The sequence below is a fragment of the Mobula birostris genome, chromosome 8, assembly GCF_030028105.1.
Source record: "Mobula birostris isolate sMobBir1 chromosome 8, sMobBir1.hap1, whole genome shotgun sequence".
Taxonomy (NCBI): Eukaryota; Metazoa; Chordata; class Chondrichthyes; order Myliobatiformes; family Myliobatidae; genus Mobula; species Mobula birostris.
Genome location: NC_092377.1, coordinates 10,181,817 through 10,200,622, shown reverse-complemented (window position 1 = coordinate 10,200,622; position 18,806 = coordinate 10,181,817).

The following is an 18,806-nucleotide window of genomic DNA, read 5'->3' as shown; positions in this document are numbered from 1 at the left end:
GTGTTGGGGAAACTGGGCAGATTGGGCAGCATCTATGGAGGGGAATAAATAGTCGGTGTATCAGCCTAGGTCCTTCAGCTCCTCATAGTTATTTCCTGATTCTTTTCATGTGATGAGGCTGTCTATTTCCGCCCCTCTCCCCCCACCCCATTTCACACGTGAGCTCCTGGTGTCCACATCAGGTGGAAAAAATCCTTCCTCAAAGCCTGTGCTTCAATTAACAAATGGAAAGAAGGGTATGGTTCAGGTGCAAGTTGAATGGAAGAGACAGAATAATAGTTCAAAAGGGACCAAATTGTCTGAAGGCCTCTTTATGTGCTGTACTGCTCTAAGAATTAAATCTCTGTCCACCAGTTATAAGACCATAAGACCAGAAGACGTAAGATCAGAATTGGGCCTATCAGTGAATCAGGTCTCCTCCACTATTCCATCATGGCTGACTTATTATCCCTCTCAACCTCTTTCTCTTGCCTTATCCCCATACCCTTTCACACTCTGACCAACCAAGAATCTATCAACCTCTACTTTAAATATCCTCAACAACTTGGCCTTCACACCCATCCATGGCAACGAATTCTACAGATATACCACCACTAGCTAAAAAAATTCCTTTTCATCTTGGTTCTGAAAAGACATCCCTATATTCTGAGGCTGTGTCTTCTGGTCTTAGACTTCCCCCTCTGTAGGAAACATCCATCCTTTCCAAATCCACTTTATCTAGGCCTTTCAAGATTCGCTAGGTTTCAATGAGATCACACCTCATTTTTCTAAACCCCAGTGAATACAGACCGAGAGTCATCAAACACTCCTCATACGTTAGTTGTTTAATTCCCAGAATCATTCTCACTAACCTCCTCTGGAACCTCTCCAATACCAGCACATCCTTTCTGAGATAAGGGGCCCAAGTCTGCTCACAATACTCCAAGTGCAGCCTGACCAATGCTTTATAAGGCCTCAGCATTACATCCTTGCTCTGATATTCCAGTCTTCAAAATGAATAACATGGAATTTGCTTTCCTTGCCAATAAGCTGGAGGAATTCAGCAGGTCAGGCAGCATCTATAGATGAAAATGAACAGTCAATGTTTCCAGCCAAGACTCTTCATTAGGATGTCCCGATAAAGGAAAATACAACACTGGCTGCTGTTTTTCCTCCAGAGATGCTGCTTGATGAGTTGACTTCTTCCTGCATTTTGTGTGATCAGGAATTCCAGCACTGGCAGTCTCTGTTGTGTCACCAGGGGGTGAAGCAAGACCTGACAGAAGTTTATAAAAATTATAAGACCATAAGACGTAGGAGCAGGAGTGGACCATTTGGCCCATCAAATCTTCTCTGCCATTCCATCAAGGCTGATTTATTATCCCATTCTCCTGCCTTCTCCCCATACCTCTGGCACCTTCACTAACTGATCAACCTCTGCTTTAAATATACCCATTGACTTGGCCTCCAGAGCCATCTGTCGATGTATTCCACAGATTCAATTCCATATAACAATTACAGCACGGAAACAGGCCATCTCAGCCCTTCTATTCCATACCGAACTCTTACTCCCACCTAGTCCCACCGACCTGCACTCAGCCCATAATCCTCCATTCCAGAAATTCAATTCCTCCAACTCTGTTCTAAAGGGGCCTCCTTCTTCTACTCTGAGGCTGCACTCCCCCGTTACCAGAAACATCCTCTTCATATCTACTTTTTATACCTTTCAATATTTGATACGTTTTGATGAGATCCCCCTTCATTCTACTAAATTCCAGCGAATACAGACCCAGAGCGATCAAACCCTCTTCATACATTAACCCTTAATATACCTCCTTCTCCTTGGTGAACACTGATACAGGGTTCTCATTTTAGGATCTGCTCTAGTTCCACGCATAAGTTCTCCAGCTACTTTCTTGTTCTTACTGTGCAAAAGTCATAGGCATACTAGATGTCTTATATGGTTTCAGATGGTATGGCCTCCACAGAGCCCTGATCTCAACCTGGAGAGAAAGAAGCAAGCGCAACAGTCAAAGTCTGCAGAAGAACTGTGGCAAGTTCCCTAAGATGCTTGGAACAACCTACTAGCTGATTTTCTTATAAAACTGCAAAACAGCATATCTAAGTGATTTGATGCAGTTTTAAAGGCATACTAGGTATTGATCTGATTTACTTTTTACTGCTCTTCAGAACAAATTTTAGAAATTTTTCATTTCACTGTTTTGGAAAGCATCTTCACTTTACAGAATTGTGTTTTTATACAAGTCACTAAGTCTTTTGCACATTACTGTACGTATAACATGAACATAGAGCATTGAACATTACATCACATCTGCCTTTGGAGTGGGTCCTTCCCGGGAAACTGGGTCAGGCAGCAGTTGAGGTCCGTTCACTCACTCCTCCTTAACAGCATCTGCCCCAGGGAAACTGAAGTGCCATTCTAATTGTGAAAGGCAGCCTGAAATAACTGCTTTGCGGTGTTAGACATAGAACATTACAGCGTAGAACAGGCTCTCGGCTCACAATGTACCAACCTTCTAACCTACTCTAAGATCAATTTAATCCTTCCCTCCTACATCTCGCTCCATTGTTCTTGTCATTCATTCCTTAGCCAGAGGACGGTGAATCTGTGGAATTCGTTGCCGCAGACAGCTGGGGAGGCCAAGTCATTGGGTATATTCAATTCCAAAGTTGATAGGTTCTTGATTAGTCAAGGCATCAAAAGTTACAGGGAGAAAGCTGGAGAATGGTTTTGAGAGGGATAATAAATCAGCAGAGTAGATTCAATGAACTGAAGGGCCTAATTCCACTTATTTGTCTAATGGGATAAAAGAGGGCCATGTTGATATTCAGAGGCACGTCAATATTACGGTAAGAAGGAAGAGATGCTGTCTTGGAAATCAGTGGATGTCCACAGCTTGATGGGATCTCTCCCAGGATACTGAGAGATACAGGGAGGAACTGCTGGGGTCCTGACAGAGATCTCTGCATCGTCGTTAGCTACGGGTGGAGTTCTGAAAGACTGGAGAAGATCCAAGGCTGTTCCTTGGTTTAAGAAGGGTACTGAGGACAAGCTGTAGACTAGTGAGCCTAACATCAGTGAAGGGAAATAATCTGAGAAGATTCATAGGGTCAGGATTTACCTGCTTCTGGGAAAACATGGACCTACCAGGGATGGTCAGTATTGACTTTGTGTGTGCCGCACAAATTTGATTGGGTCTCTTGAGGATAGTGGATGAGGGTAGCACAGTAGATGTTGTCTACACAGACTTCAGTAAATCATTTAAAGTCTCTCATGGCAGGCTAGTCTTGAAGATTAAGACATATAGGATCCATGAAGAATGCTAAATTTGATACAAAATTGGCTTAAGTCAGAGAAGAATCAGGATCAGGTTTAATATGACTGACATGCTGTATGTCATGAAATTCGTTGCAATACAATGCAATGCATAAAAATTAAAGTAAGTTCCAATAAGAATATATAAAACATATAGTGCGAAAAGAGAACAAAATAATGAGGTCGTGCCCATGGAGTCTATTCCTTTCGCATGGGCTGATCTGCCCCACACAGGTGCACAGTATTCTGCAGGTGCAGGTGCATAGCAGAGTGCTAGGGCAGTTGATCTAAGTGTGAGCATTAGCTCCCCATTTCATGCCTGCTAATTTTTTCAAGAGAGAACTGCGAGAGCCAACTTCCCTTCGGAGTTTTTGGATGTGGGTGGCAAATGAGAGTGCCCTATCCAGTGTCACACCCAGGTAAATTGGAGTCGGATGGTGTTCGAGCTCCTCCCCACACCAGAAGATCTTGAGTTTCCGAACTGCTTCTCAATTCCTCAGGTGAAATGCACACACTTGAGTTTTTGATGGATTTGGGTTCAGAGACCATTTTTCATAATACTGCTTCATTGCATCGAGGACTGCTGTAAGTCGTACTTCAACTTCTTGGAAGGAGTTAGCTTATGTTGCTATGCATAGGCCGTCTGCATAGATAAACCTGCGTGTGTTAGGAAAGGTTGGTTGGTCGTTTGTGTAAACATTAAATAGTAGAGGGGCCAGGACTGATCCCTGTGGTAGTCCGTTCTTTTGTGGACACCACCTACACTTAATTCCATTCATTTCTACATAAAATCTGCGATTTTCTAGGAGGCTTCTTATTACTTTGACTGTGGTTTCGTTCTTTAACATTTTAGATAATTTCAGTAGAAGGCCTCTGTGATTCACAGTGTCGTATGCTGCTGTTAAGTCAACGAATACTGCCCCTGTAATTTGTCGCATTTCAAAGCCGTCCCCAATATACTGGGTTAAGCTCAGGACTTGACCGCAGCAAGAGCGGCCTGACCTGAACCCGGCTTGGTCTAGTGTTAGATCTTTGATATTCTTTAGGGGGATATTCTTTTCAGTATGAGTCTCTCATAGAGTTTATAGACAGTGCAGAGCAAGGAAATCGGTCTGTAATTTTTAGGAATGTTGGAGTCTTTATTGGGTTTTAGGAAAGCAACAACTTTGGCTCTTCTCCACTTTTTAGGTATCTTAAATGATCTTAGGCAACAGTTAAAAAGGGACAGAAGTCAGTGGAGTGCTTTAGGTTCAAGATGTTTAAGGAATTCATTAAGAATCCCATCTATGCCAGCAGCTTTGTTGGATTTTAGCTGCTTAACGAAGCCTGCCGAATAATTACGGGCACACTGCCCCACACCCACTAACATCATTTACAGACTTGCAGGCATTGCTCCCCCAGAGATCTGAAGACACACTACAACAAAAATTGAAAAAGGTAAACAGAACTCGGATCCACGGCACCCACTACATCATCATGTGCCAGTTTCCAACCACCCAAAATCAAGGAAAAGCTCTGCTACAGTGGAGGAACTACTGCACGGAACATCCCTCCAAACACACAGGATTGACCTCTGGCAACAAACAGAAGCCAGAACCCCACCAAACAATACAGTGCAAGATCCCACAGAAATGTTGCCAGACGGGGCACTGCTTGACAGACGGAAGTGGTGCACTCTCAACAGAGCGAGAGCGGGAATTGGTAGGACGGAAGACAATATGGTGAAGTGGGGTTTAAAGACCAGTGAGTCCTGTAAGTGTGGCGAAAGGGTGCAGCACATTAAACACGTTCTGCGCAACTGCCCACTCTCATCTGATTTAGCTGACACTGACCTGCTCAACATCAACCAAACAACACTAGAGTGGCTGGCTGGCTGTCTGGTGTGACAAGCTATGAATGACAGTGCCCATAGGAAATCTGATGGTGGAGGAGAAGAAGCCATTCTTAAAACCTTCAGACTTCTATGTGTCCTCCCTGATGGTGGCATTGAAAGGGCATTTGCTAGATATTGACAGTGCTTCATGATGGATGCTTCCTTTTTGCGGCGTCATCTTTTGAAGATATCCTCAACGGTCGGGAGGCTAATGCCCACGATGGAACTGGTTGAGTTTGTAACCCTCTGCAGCATTTCCAATCCTGTGCATTGGAGTCTCCATACCAGATGGTGATGCACCACGTCTGAATACTCACCACCTTACATCTGTAGAATCTTCAGTACATACCAAATCTCCGAGCCTGATGGTTGAGTCGTAATAACTGTTTTTGAACCTGGTGGTGTGAGTCCTGAGGCTCTTGGATCTACTACCTAATGGCAACAGTGGGAAAAGACCGTGACCTGGGTGCTGGAGATCGCTGATGGTGGATGCTGCTTTCCTACAACAGCATTTCATGTGGATGTGCTCACTGGTTGAGGAGGGTTTTACCCGTGATGTACTAGGCATTAGTGTTCCCATACCAGGCTGTGATGCAGCCAGTCAATGTATTCGATAATATCAGTAGTCAATATAAATGGTAGTACATGGACGAGCTGTCGGGGGAAGTGGTTGACGCAGGTACAATAGTATAATTGAAGAAGCACTTGGAGGGGCGAGGTTTAGAGGAATATGGGCAAAATGCAGGACATTGGGTCTAGATGTGTGAGCACCATAACAGCATGCACTGGTGGGGCTGAAGGGCCTCTAATGCTTTATGACTTTATGACTCATATGGAGCATTAACTCTAGGATGGACCTCTTGGTCTTCAATGGTGTTAATTTGATCAGTCTATACCCTTGCATTCAATAACTACAGTTCTATGATAGGCTTTAAAGAGGGTGCAGAGAAAGTTCACGAGGATGCTGCCTTCATTAGAGTGTATGTGTTATGAGAAGAGGTTGGACAAACTTGGGTTCTTTTCTCCGGAGCGTTGGAGGTGGAGAAGTTTACAAAATTATGAAAAAGATAGAGTAGCAGTCGGTCTGTATTTTCTGAGGGAGAAATAAAAAAATGACTGTAAGTTATAATAATAGTGTAAAAGAAGAACCGTGAGTTAGTGTTCATTGGTTCATGGACTGTTCAGAAATCTGATACAGAGGGGAAGAAGTTCCTCTACTTTTCTGTACTTAACTTTAATGGATGTCCTCTGGTCTTGGCCAGCGCCCGCACTTGGAAAGTGGAGCTGTCTGTCCACTCTGACTAAGCCTCATACTTTGTGGTTTGTATGTTTTGGACTTTCTCCCCTCTGATCGAGCATTGGGCTGTGTCTCTCTGTAGAAATGGCTCTAACCTAACTGCTTGGAAATACTATCCAAATACTAACCACCTGTAGATTTTCGCCAACATGCCCACCATGTTACTAGTTGCAATCAAAGCCAATCATGTGCAGAATCCAATATACAAAAGAACGTATGAATCAGATTTTATGATGCCCATCACGGATAATGGTTATTGGTGACAATTGACATGTGGCTATTGTTGGGACACTTAGCTCTGTGACTCTGCCTGTGCTGCTGGGATTTGAGGACCTGGGTTTAGGGAAAGGATGAATAGATTAAGTTGAGAGGAAGAGAAAGGGAGAGGGAGAGGAGAAAGAAAGAAACAGAAAGAAGAGGAGAGAAAAGGGGAGAAAGAGAGGGCAAGACAGTGCAGAAGAAAGAGAGAGAGAAAGGAAGAGAATGAGAGAGAGAGTGAGAAAGAGAGAAAGTGGAGAGTAGGAAAGAGAAAGAAAAGGAGAGAGAAAGAGAGGGAGAGAGAGAGAAAGAAGGAGAGAGAGACGGTGGAGAGAGGGAGAGAGAGTGAAAGCAAATAGTGTTATTTGAATGAGGGGAGATTTGACTGAGGTATACAAAATTATGAAGGGTATAGATAGGCTAAGTGCAAGCAGGCTTTTTTCCACTGAGGTTGGGTGTGACTAGAACTAGAGGTCATAGGTTAAGCACAGAGAGTGACACACATAAGGCGGAACTTCACTCAGTTGGTGGCGTGAGTGTGGAATGAGCTACCAGAGGGAGTGTTGGATTCAGGTTTGTTTGCAACATTTAAGAGAGGTTTGAACAAGTACATGGACAGGAGGGATAGGGAAAGCTTTGGTCCAGGTGCGGTTAGATGGGATTAGGCAGAAAACAGGGCAGCATGGAACAGATGAGCCGAATGGCTGTTCTCTGTGCTGTTGTGCTCTGTGATTCTGTGACTCTATGTTTAATCATCACGTGTGCATAAAGGAAATGGAAACTATCCCCAGCTTACTTTCCCTGTTGTGTTGAAATTCACTTCAAATTCAAGCAATAAATAGATCTGTAACATGACTGAATTAGAGTATTTATTTTAGTTTGGGGGACATTATTCCTCATGCCCTCTGAAGTTTTAAAGTGTCTATGTCAGCAGGCAATCGAGTCAGACTCAGCAATGCGGCCCCCAGTAACATGGACTACGTCATTTCCTTAAGACCATAAGACCATACAACGTAGGAACTGAAATAGATCTTTCTTTATCAATCTTTTTATTAATTTAAAAAAGTACATATATACAAACAAGAGGAGAATTATCTCAAATATCTATATCGATAACAATACATAAAATAAACATGATCAAGATCATACATAGTATTAATTTAATAGTATATAATAAAAAATAAGATAATCAATTCACGAGGAATTCTGCAGATGCTGGAAATTCAAGCAACATTCCCATTCCCATTCTGATATGTACACATTTTAATTCCATGTCCCATTCCCATTCTGATATGTCTATCCACGGCCTCCTCTACTGTAAAGATGAAGCCACACTCAGGTTGGAGGAACAACACCTTATATTCCGTCTGGGTAGCCTCCAACCTGATGACATGAACATTGACTTCTCAAACTTCTGCTAATGCCCAACCTCCCCCTCGTACCACATCCGTTATTTATTTATATACACACATTATTTCTCTCTCTGTCCCTCCGACTATACCCTTTGCCCATCCTCTGGGTTTTCCCCCCCCTCCCCTTTTTCTCTCTCCCTGGGCCTCCTGTCCCATGATCCTCTCATATCCCTTTTGCCAATCACCTGTCCAACTCTTGGCTCCATCCCTCCCCCTCCTGTCTTCTCCTATCAGTTTTGATCTCCCCCTCCCCTCCCACTTTTAAATCTCTTACTCACTCTTCTTTCAGTTAGTCCTGACGAAGGGTCTCGGCCCGAAACGTCGACTGTACCTCTTCCTAGAGATGCTGCCTGGTCTGCTGTATTCACTAGCAACTTTGATGTGTGTTGAGATAATCAATTCTCCTCTTATCATTTCATTCAAAGAGAAAACAATAAAGAAACTTTTATAATTTTTATATATATAAAAAAACACTATTCTCCATAAACAAAAACAAAAAATTAAAAAAAAGAAAAAGAAACAAAAAGGGGGGGGGAACTGGGCAGCCCATACTGAGGGTAAAAACAAGAAAAAAGAGAAACTTTCTGATCAAATCCAAAGTTTCGAGAAAGTAACTGGAAGAGCAATAAATCAAATCATATGAAAATATTGAATAAAAGGTCGCCAGGTTTCTTCAAATTTAAAGGATGTATCAAATGTTTGACTTCTTATTTTCTCTAAACTTAGGACATAATGGAGGAAAGCCAATAAAAAACATAGCTGGATTAGAGTCCTTCCATTTAAGCAAAATGGCTCTCCTACCCAATAAAGTTGTAAAAGCTATCATCCGTTGAGCGGAAACAGGAATATATCCTGCTTCCGGTGGAATGATCCCAAAAATTGCTGTAAATAAATTCGGTTGTACGTCCAAATTCAAGACTTTTGATAAAGTTTGAAAGACATCTTTCCAAAATATATCTATCTCGATACAAGACCAAAACTTATGAGTTAAAGTAGCCACCTCAATATTACATCTGTTGCAAATAAGATTAATATTGGGAAAAATACAGGCTAATTTATCCTTTGACATATGTGCCCGATGTACTACCTTGAACTGTATCGAGGAATGACGGGCACAAATAGATGAAGTACTTACCAAATGAAAAATTTTATCCCATTGATTACAGTATCTGAAAGTGACTCTCGAAATTCCAATTCCCACACACCTTTAATTTTATCGTTAGGTACCTTGCGCAAATTCAATAACCATTTATAAGTTATAGCTATCAGTCCTTTTTGAAATGGTTTAACCTGAAAAAGAGTATCTATCATATTGGGTGGATAAGCAGAGGGAAAATTTGGAAGTAAACTACATAAAAAATTCCTAATTTGTAAATATCTAAAAAAGTGTGCAATAGATAAGTTGTATTTGTCCACTAACTGAGTGAAAGACATTAAACAATCCCCCATAAACAAATCTAAAAAAGTTATTATTCCTTTGGTTTTCCAAATTAAAAAGGTCTGATCAGAAATTGATGGCTTAAAAAAATAAGATGGATCTTACTAGAAAGAACAAAGTTATTAAACTCAAAAAAATCTATGAAACTGAAACCAAATTCTTAATGTATGTTTAATAATGGGATTGAGGTCTCCACTACCAACCTTGGAAAGCAAAAAAGGAAGAGGAGCTCCCAGTAAAGTGGCCAAAGAATACCCCTTCACCAAGTTTTTCTCCAAATCCACCCATAAAGGACAGTCATGTACGTCTGAATAATGAATCCAAAACGAAATATATCGAATATTAATTGCCCAGTAATACATTCTAAAATTTGGCAAAGCCATACCACCAAGAGGTTTACTTAATTTAGGATTTTTATTATTCCAAATATAAGATAAAATTTTAGAGTCTGTTCTATCAAAAAACAGTTTAGGAACAACGGAAGGGATTGCTTGAAATATAAAAATTGTGGTAGCGCTACCATTTTAATAGCATTAATTCGATCAATTAATGATAATGTCATAGGAGCACATTTAGAAAGTATTTGTTGTGTGTATTCAATTAATGGAAGCAAGTTATATTTATACAGGTCCTTAAAATTTTTGGTAACTTTAATACCAAGATAAGTAAAGTTATTTTTAGCAATGCTAAAAGTAATTTAATCATATTGATCCAAGTAGTTATTAATAGGAAATAACTGACTTTTGTGCAAATTTAATTTATATCCAGGAAAACTACTAAATTCAGAAAATATAGATAACATAGAAGGAATAGATTTCTTAGGATCTGAAATATAAACTAACAAGTCATCTGCATACAACGAAACCTTATGCACTTTATCTCCTCTCTTAATACCTGGAACATTGTTGGAGTCTTGAAGATCAATAGCAAGAGGTTCTAAAGCCAGGTTAAATAACAGCGGACTAAGAGGACAACCCTGCCGAGTACCTCTGTATAGCCTAAAATAAGGAGAATTTTGATTGTTAGTTATAACTGCCACCATAGGAGCATGATAGATCAGCTTAATCCAGGAAATAAAACCTGGACCAAAATTAAATCTCTCTTGAACCTGAAATAAATAAGACCACTCTACCTTATCAAAGGCTTTCTCTGCATCAAGGGAAACAACACATTCGGATTCTTTAGATGGAAAGGAATTAATAATGTTCAATAATCTCTGAATATTAAAATATGAATATCTATGCTTAACAAATCCAGTTTGATCCTTAGAAATAACCTTAGGTAAAATATTCTCGAGCCTGTTAGCCAAAATCTTAGAAAGAATTTTAGAATCTACATTTAATAAGGAAATTGGTCTGTAAGAGGCACATTCAGATAAATCTTTTTCTTTTTTGGGAATTAATGAAATTGATGCCTCATAGAAAGTTTTCAGAAGGGTCCCAGAGGATATAGAATCAGTGAAAATTTGGCATAAATGAGGTGTAAGTATTTCAGTAAAAGTCTTAAAAAATTCTACTGTAAATCCATCTGGTCCCAGAGCTTTAACTGATTGAAAAGAGGATATAGCCCTTGCTATTTCCTCTCGTTTAAAAGGCGCATCTAATGTATTCATATCTTGAATAGAAATTTTGGGTGTATTCAAACTTTGCAAGAATCGATTCATAAAAGTAGTATTGTCTGGAAAATCAGATTTATAAAGGTTAGAGTAAAAATCCAGAAATACCTTATTAATTTCCTGACAATCTGATGATTCAGTTCTATCAGCTCTTCGTATTTTCAAAATCTGCCTTCTAGCTATAATTGCTTTAAGTTACCCGGCCAACAATTTACCTGACTTATCCCCATGTATATAAAATTGACTTTTAGATTTCAGAAGTTGCTGCTCAATGGGAAAAGCCAAAAGCAGATCATGCTGTGTTTGAAGTTCCACCCTTATATAGATTTTCATTAGGTATTACTGAATAAACTTTATCTATCTTTTTAATCCTGTTAGTAATCACTAAAAGTTCTGCTTTAGTTTTTCTTCTTAAAGCTACTGAATATGAGATTATCTGTCTCCTAAGGAAAGATTTCATCGCATCCCAAATAACCAAATTTGACATACCCTCAGTTGTACTTAATTCAAAAAATAGAGAAATTTGCTTTTTAATAAAACTTACAAATACTGAATCATGCAGCAGTGTAGCATTAAACCTCCACTGAGATGCATTCTGTATATTATCAGGGAACTTCAGTATTAATTTCGTGGGCACATGATTCGACAAAGCAATAGTGTCATATGCACAGTCAGCAACAAAAGGCACCAATCACGTATCAACAAAAAATAATCAATTCTTGAATATTTATGATGTAGATGTGAAAAAGAAAAGAAAAATCCTTATCTTTAGGATGAAGAAATCTCCAAATCTCCACCAAACCGTATTTTAGTAAAAAGAATTAATATAGGTCGCAGCCTTATTAGGAAGCCACAGATTGGTTGATGACCTATAAATCGAAAGACTGAGACAACAGTTAAAGTCACCAACCATGATCAACTTATATTCATTTAAATTCGACAATGCAGAAAATAACCTCTTTAAAAATTCAGAGCTATCTATATTAGGTGCATACACACACACGCACACACACACACCAAAGCCATCCTTTAAACACATAACAAACCAGTAACAATTAAGTATCTTCCAATTGAATCAGTGACAGTATTAAAATGTACAAAAGGGTTTTTAAAATTAATAAAAATAGATACCGCTCTAATTTTAGTTACTGATGAAGAGTGAAGCTGATAGCCCCTCCAAAATTAAAAAAAAAACGGTTTTCATCCTCCCTACAGATATGGGTCTCTTGCGCAAAAATAATTTCAGCTTGGAGTGTTTTTAATTTCTTAAAGATCTTTTTATGCTTAATAGGTTGGTTCAAGCCATTCAGGTTCCACGAGATTATATTAATTTTATTGACATCCATAATAAGGCTTTAATTTAAGATTTTATAAAATAAGCTTGTGCACTGGCACAGACCACACCTGCAGGGAAGAACAAGTTACGGATTCAATCAGAGAGAAAAAAAAACAACATAATTGACAGGAAAACCTCTTAGGTCTGCCCAGTTGAAAAAGCCTAAACTAATAGCCCCACCCCTCCCCCCAAAGCCGGGAAACCATCCAATAGGTGGACAGCATAAGGGAAACGGAAACTATCCCCAGCTTACTTTCCCTGTTGTGTTGAAATTCACCTCAAATTCAAGCAATAAGTAGATCTGTAACATGACTGAACTAGAGTATTTATTTTAGTTTGGGGGACATTATTCCTCATGCCCTCTGAAGTTTTAAAGTGTCTATGTCAGCAGGCAATCAAGTCAGACTCAGCAATCTGGACCCGGTAACAAGGACTATGTGTCACTTCCTTAAGACCATAAGACCATACAACATAGGAACTGAAATAGGTCATTCGGCCCTTTGAGTCCACTCTGTCATTCCATCTGCGATGATCTATTATCCTTCTCAATCCCATTCTCTTAGCTTCTCCCTGTAACCTTTGACACCCTGACTAATTAAGAACCTATCAACCTCTGCTTCAATTATACCCAATGGCTTGGCCTCTACTTGGCAGTAGATTCACCACTCTCTGGCTAGAGAAATTCATCAACATCTGTGTTCTAAAGGATGTCCTTGTGTTCTGCATCTCTGCCCTCTGGTCCTAGACTCACCCATTACGGGAAGCGTCCTCTTCAGATCCATTCTGTCTCGGCTTTTCTCTCTATTTCTAGGCTGGGTCAGTGATTCCCTGTTACCTTTTTATCATCATTCACATCCCTATTTACCAGTTATTAGCCTTTACTGTTCTTTCCCCAACAACACCAGAAACTGCAAAGATCTCAGTACCCTCCAGTTCTGATCTTTTGGAAATTCCCAAGCTTAATCATACCTACAGTTGACTCGGCAGATACAAAGGAATACAACAGGCGGGGATTCCTGGTGGCCAACCATTTTAATTCCTCTGCTCATTTTAATTCCAACATGTTGGTCCATGGCCTCCACTCCATCCACAAAGAGCCTACTCTCAGAATGGAGAAGTAACATCTCCTATTCTGCCTGGGTAGCCTCCAACCTGATGGCATGAACATCGATTTCACTCATGGCTGGTAATTTCTCCCCCTCCCCCTCTTCTTCATTTTCCCATTCCCGCTCTGGCTCCCCTCTTACTCCCTCTCTTCTCCTTACCTACCCATTACCTCCTTCAGGTGCCCTCCTCCTCCCCTTTCTCTCCTGTCCTATCAGATTCCTTCAGCCCTTTACCTCTTCCACCTATCACCTCCACCCACCTTACCAAGCCCCTTCCCCCACCCACCTACCTTCCCCTTCATCTGCCTTCATATATTACCTTCCATCTTGTACTCCTACACCTTCCCCCACCTTTTTATTCTAGCTTCTTCGCCCTTCATTTCCAGTCGAGATGAAGGGTCTCGGCCAAAAACATCAACTGTTTATTCTTCATCGATGCTGCCTGACCTGCTGAGTTCCTCCAGCATTTCATTGCTCTAGACTTCCTGCATCGGCAGCATCTCATGTTCAAAGTTCAAAGTAAATTTTATTATCAGAGTACATACATGTTACCACGTATATCCCGGAGAATCTCTTGTGCTGAAGATATCTCTTATGCTGCAATCTGGAGCAACTACAGTATACTGGAGGAACTCGGTGGGTTGAGCAGCATCCATGGGGAAAAGAACTGTCAATGTTTTGGGTCGTAATGTTATGAGTCCTGATGTAAACATTGACAATTCCTTTCCTCCCACAGAAGCTGGTCAACCTGTTGAACTCCTCCAGCAGATTATCCAGTTGCCTAAGCTCTAGTGTTCCCCCCTTCACCTCTTCCTCCTCCTTGAATTCTACCTCTTCAACCACTCCTCAGTGGAGTGGACTTACAGCAACTGGGGTAACAATGACTTTCACTAGTGTCCCAAGTGTGGAAGTCCACACCACTGAACCACCAAGGGACATTATTGGGGGCATGAAGTTGAGGCCATGTAAGTAAAGATAAAGATCTTTTAAAGCACAAACAAGACAAAATCTGTAAATGCTGGAAATCTGAGCAACACATGCAAAATGTTGGAGGAACTCAGCAGGCCAGGCTGCATCTATGGAAACAAAGTACAATCGATGTTTTAGGCCAAGATCCTCACTTTCTTTGTCACATGCACGTTGAAACATGCAGTGAAATGCGTACATTTTGCATCAAATCAAATCAGCAAGGATTGTGCTGGGGTCAGCCCGCAAGCATTGCCACACTTCCAGCATCAACACAGCATGCCCACAACTCACTAACCCTAACCCATATGTCTTTGGAATGTGGGATGAAACCAGAGCATCTAGAGGAAACCCACCTAGTCATGGGGGAATCGTACAAACTTCTTAGAGACTGTGGCAGGAACTGAACCCCAATCAGAGATCACCGGCACTGGTACACTGATTTATTATCCCTCTCAAACCCCATTCCATAAGAAACCTTGGCTCCACATAAAACAGTCCAAGCCTACTCATTAGATCAAACCCTTCCACACCTGGTAGCATTTTCGTGACATCTTCAAGGAACGAAGCCTCAAAAAAGTGGCATCAGTCTTTATGGAGCGCCATCACCCAGGACATGCCCTCTTCTCATTGTTACCATCAGGAAGAAGGTTCAGAAGCCTGAAGGTACACACTGAACAATTCAGGAACAGCTTCTTCCCCTCTGCCATCTGATTTCTGGATGGATGGTGAACCCATGAACACTACATCACAACTTTCTTTTCTCATTTTGCACAACTTAATTAATTTAACTTTTTAAATAATATATATATGTAGATATACCTTACTGTAATTTAGTTTTTAGTATTAAATACTGCAATGTACTTCTGATGCATAACAACAAATTTCACAACATATGCCAGTGATATCAAACGTGATTCTGATTTTGATTTTTTAAATATTTTTCTTTAGAGATACACCACGGTAACAAACCATTGTTGGCCAATGAGCCTAGGTAGCTATTACACCTATGTGACCAATTAACATACTAACCTTTATGTCTTGGGAATGTGGGAGGAAACCAGAGCACCCAGAGGAAACCCAGGCAGTCATAGGGAGAGCACACAAACTCCTTACCATCAGATATATAGGAGCAGAATCAGGCCATTGGGCCCCGTTGAGTCTGCCCCACCATATCCTCATGGTTGATCTGATTTTCTTCTCAGCCCCAATCTCCTGTCTTCTCCCCGTATGCCTTCATACCCTGACCTATCAAGTATCTAACAACCTCTGCCTTAAACATACATAAAGACTTGGTCTCCACAGCTGCCTGTGGCAAAGAATTCCACAGATTCGCCACTCTCTGGCTAAAGAAATTCCTCCTCATCTCCATTGTAAGAGGACGTCTCTCTATTCTGAGGCTGTGTATTCTGGCCTTAGGCTCTCCCATCATAGGAAACATCCGCTCCACATCCACTCTGTCGAGGCCTTTCACCATTCGATACATTTCATTCTTCTGAATTCCCGTTCTTCATATGACAAGCCAATCAATCCTGGAATCATTTTTGTGAACCTCCTTTGAATCCTCTCCAGTTTCAGCACATCCTTTCTAAGATAAGGGGAGCAAACCTGCTCACAATCCTCCAAGTCAGGGTTTACGAAGTCTCAACATTCCATCTTTGCCTTTATATTCCCATCCTCTTGAAATAAATGTTCATAGTACATTCACAATACTGACCTTACAATATGATGCGGCTTTGCTATTGATTTCATCAGCTCTGTGCTCCCCAGCCACTCTCGCTTTGATGGTGAGATGATGTCTATGGTTGATAAGAAGCAGCATTTCACTGCCTACTGTGCCCGATTATCAACAACATTCCAGCTGAGTCTTGTTCCGGATTTAAGTCTTGCCCGCCCTTCAGCAAACGGGAGGATCATTGCTGGCACTCCTTCCAGTTTCCACTCCTGCCACTCTGCAGAATCTCCAGCTGCGGTTACTGGTGATTCGTGTACTGCCTTCCTCGATTTCTTCCCTGCTGCTGAGCCCTCTCTGCTGGGAATTAGAGCCAAGTTTGCTTCAAGCCTGTAACATCTGGCAGGGAGAGGTCATTCTGCAAGCCAGCAGCCTAACACAAGATGCAAACACATGTTTCGGCGGGGTTGAGAAGAGGGATAAACACAGGACATTCTGCAGATGGTGGAAATCTAGAGTAACACCCACTTCGTGCTGGAGGAACTCTGCAGGAGAGGCAGCGTCTATGGAGGGGATGTTTCAGGTCAAGGCTCTTCATCAGGACTGGAAAGGAAGAGGGAAAAATGTGAGGTAGGTGAACGGGAAGGGATACAAGCTGGAAGATGATAGGTGAAGCCAGGTGGGTGGGGGAGGGGGAGTGAAGTAAGAAACTGGTAGGTGATAGGTGGAACAGGTAAAGGGATGAAGAAGAAGGGATTTGATAGGAGAGGTAGAGAGGACCATGGGAGAAGGGGAAGGAAGCAGGGCACGGGTAAGAAGGAAGCCAGAGTGGGGATTGAAAGGTGATGGAACGGAGAGGGGGGATGTTATTACCCAAAGGAGCTGTTTTGATTTACTCACCACCCATCGCCTGCACGTGCACTCCATTAAGACTACATGCAGAATTCTCTTTTGTAATTAAATGGGAAGAAGGAGATTTGCCACAAACCAAACTGGTGGAAACTATTGTTCCTTCCAAGTTTAACTTGTTATTTTGAAAATGCCACAATATTAGCCAAAGGACATTCCAGGATCCTTAATTTCCATTGCCTTGGCTGAAATGCATTTCGCTGCACTTTCTTGATGCCTTGCCCTGACAACTCAGCAGGACAATGCCATCCCCAACGATGAAGTGGGCAGAGTAGGGTCTCGGTATCTGGTCCTTCTGTTGACCTCAGCTGGGCACCAAGCCTGGCCCCTTCAGGTAGAGAGTTTAGGGCTTCTGATGGGGTCTCATTGTCTCCTCATTGACGGTGGGTTGCATCAGAAATCTGGTATGTAGGCCACCGCACAGTACTGGATAAAGAGGACAACTGCTCAAGACTGGAAAAAGCTGCAGTAAGTTATAAACTCATGGCCATTAGCCTCCCCAGCATCAAAGGCACCTTCAAAAAGTGGCATCCATCATTAAGGATGCCATAGCCCAAGATAAGCCGTTTTCTCATTGCTGCCATTAAGGAGGAGGGCAGGAGCCTGAAGACACACACTCAATGTTTCAGGAACAGCTTCTTCCTCACCACCATCCGATTTCTGAAAGGACAATGATATCTTGTCTTGTCCATACAGCACTAACCACCGCTGCTGGGCTATTAACGTGCAGGAGCAATGTGTGATTAAGTGCCTTGCTGGAGGATACAACACGCTGCCTGAGCTGAGGCTCGAACTAGCGACCTTCAGATCACTAGACCGACGCCTTAACCACTTGGCCACGCGCCAATGAATCCATGAACACTATATCACTATTTTTTCTCTCTTTTTACACTACTTATTTATTTTTAATTTATATTACTTATTGAAATTGATAGGTTATTATGTATTGCAATGTACTGCTGCTGCAAAAGAACAAATTTTACGACATAAGCCAGTGATAGTAAACCTGATTCTGATTCTTGCAGTCAGAAGCACACGCTAGGGCAATCCAGGAACATTGGAGGATTGAGTGAGCTAGAACTCGTCTCTTTGGAATGAAGGAGGTTAAGAGGAGCAACACACACAAAATGCTGGAGGAACTCAGCAGGCCAGGCAGCATCTATGGAAAAAAGTACAGTTGATATTTTGTGCCAAAACCCTTCAGCAGGACTGGAGAAAAAAAGCTGAGGAGTAGATTTAAAAGGTAGGGGGAGGGAAGAAAGAACCACCAGGTGATAGGTGAAACCGGGAGGGGGAGGAATGAAGTAAAGAGTTGGGAAGTTGACTGGTGACATGAGGACATGAGATGAAAGAAGGAAAAGGGGATGAGAAATGAAGGGCGGAGGTTGAGGGGCATTACCAGAAGTTGAAAAATCAGTGTTTATGCCATCAGGTTGGAGACTACCCAAACGGAATATAAAGGTGTTGTTCCTCCAACCTACGTATGGCCTCATCATGACAGTGGTGGAAACCATGGATGGACATATCGGAATGGGAATGGGAAGTGGAATTAAAATGGGTGGCCACTGGGAGATCCTGCTTGTTCTGGCAGACAGAGCGTAGATGCTC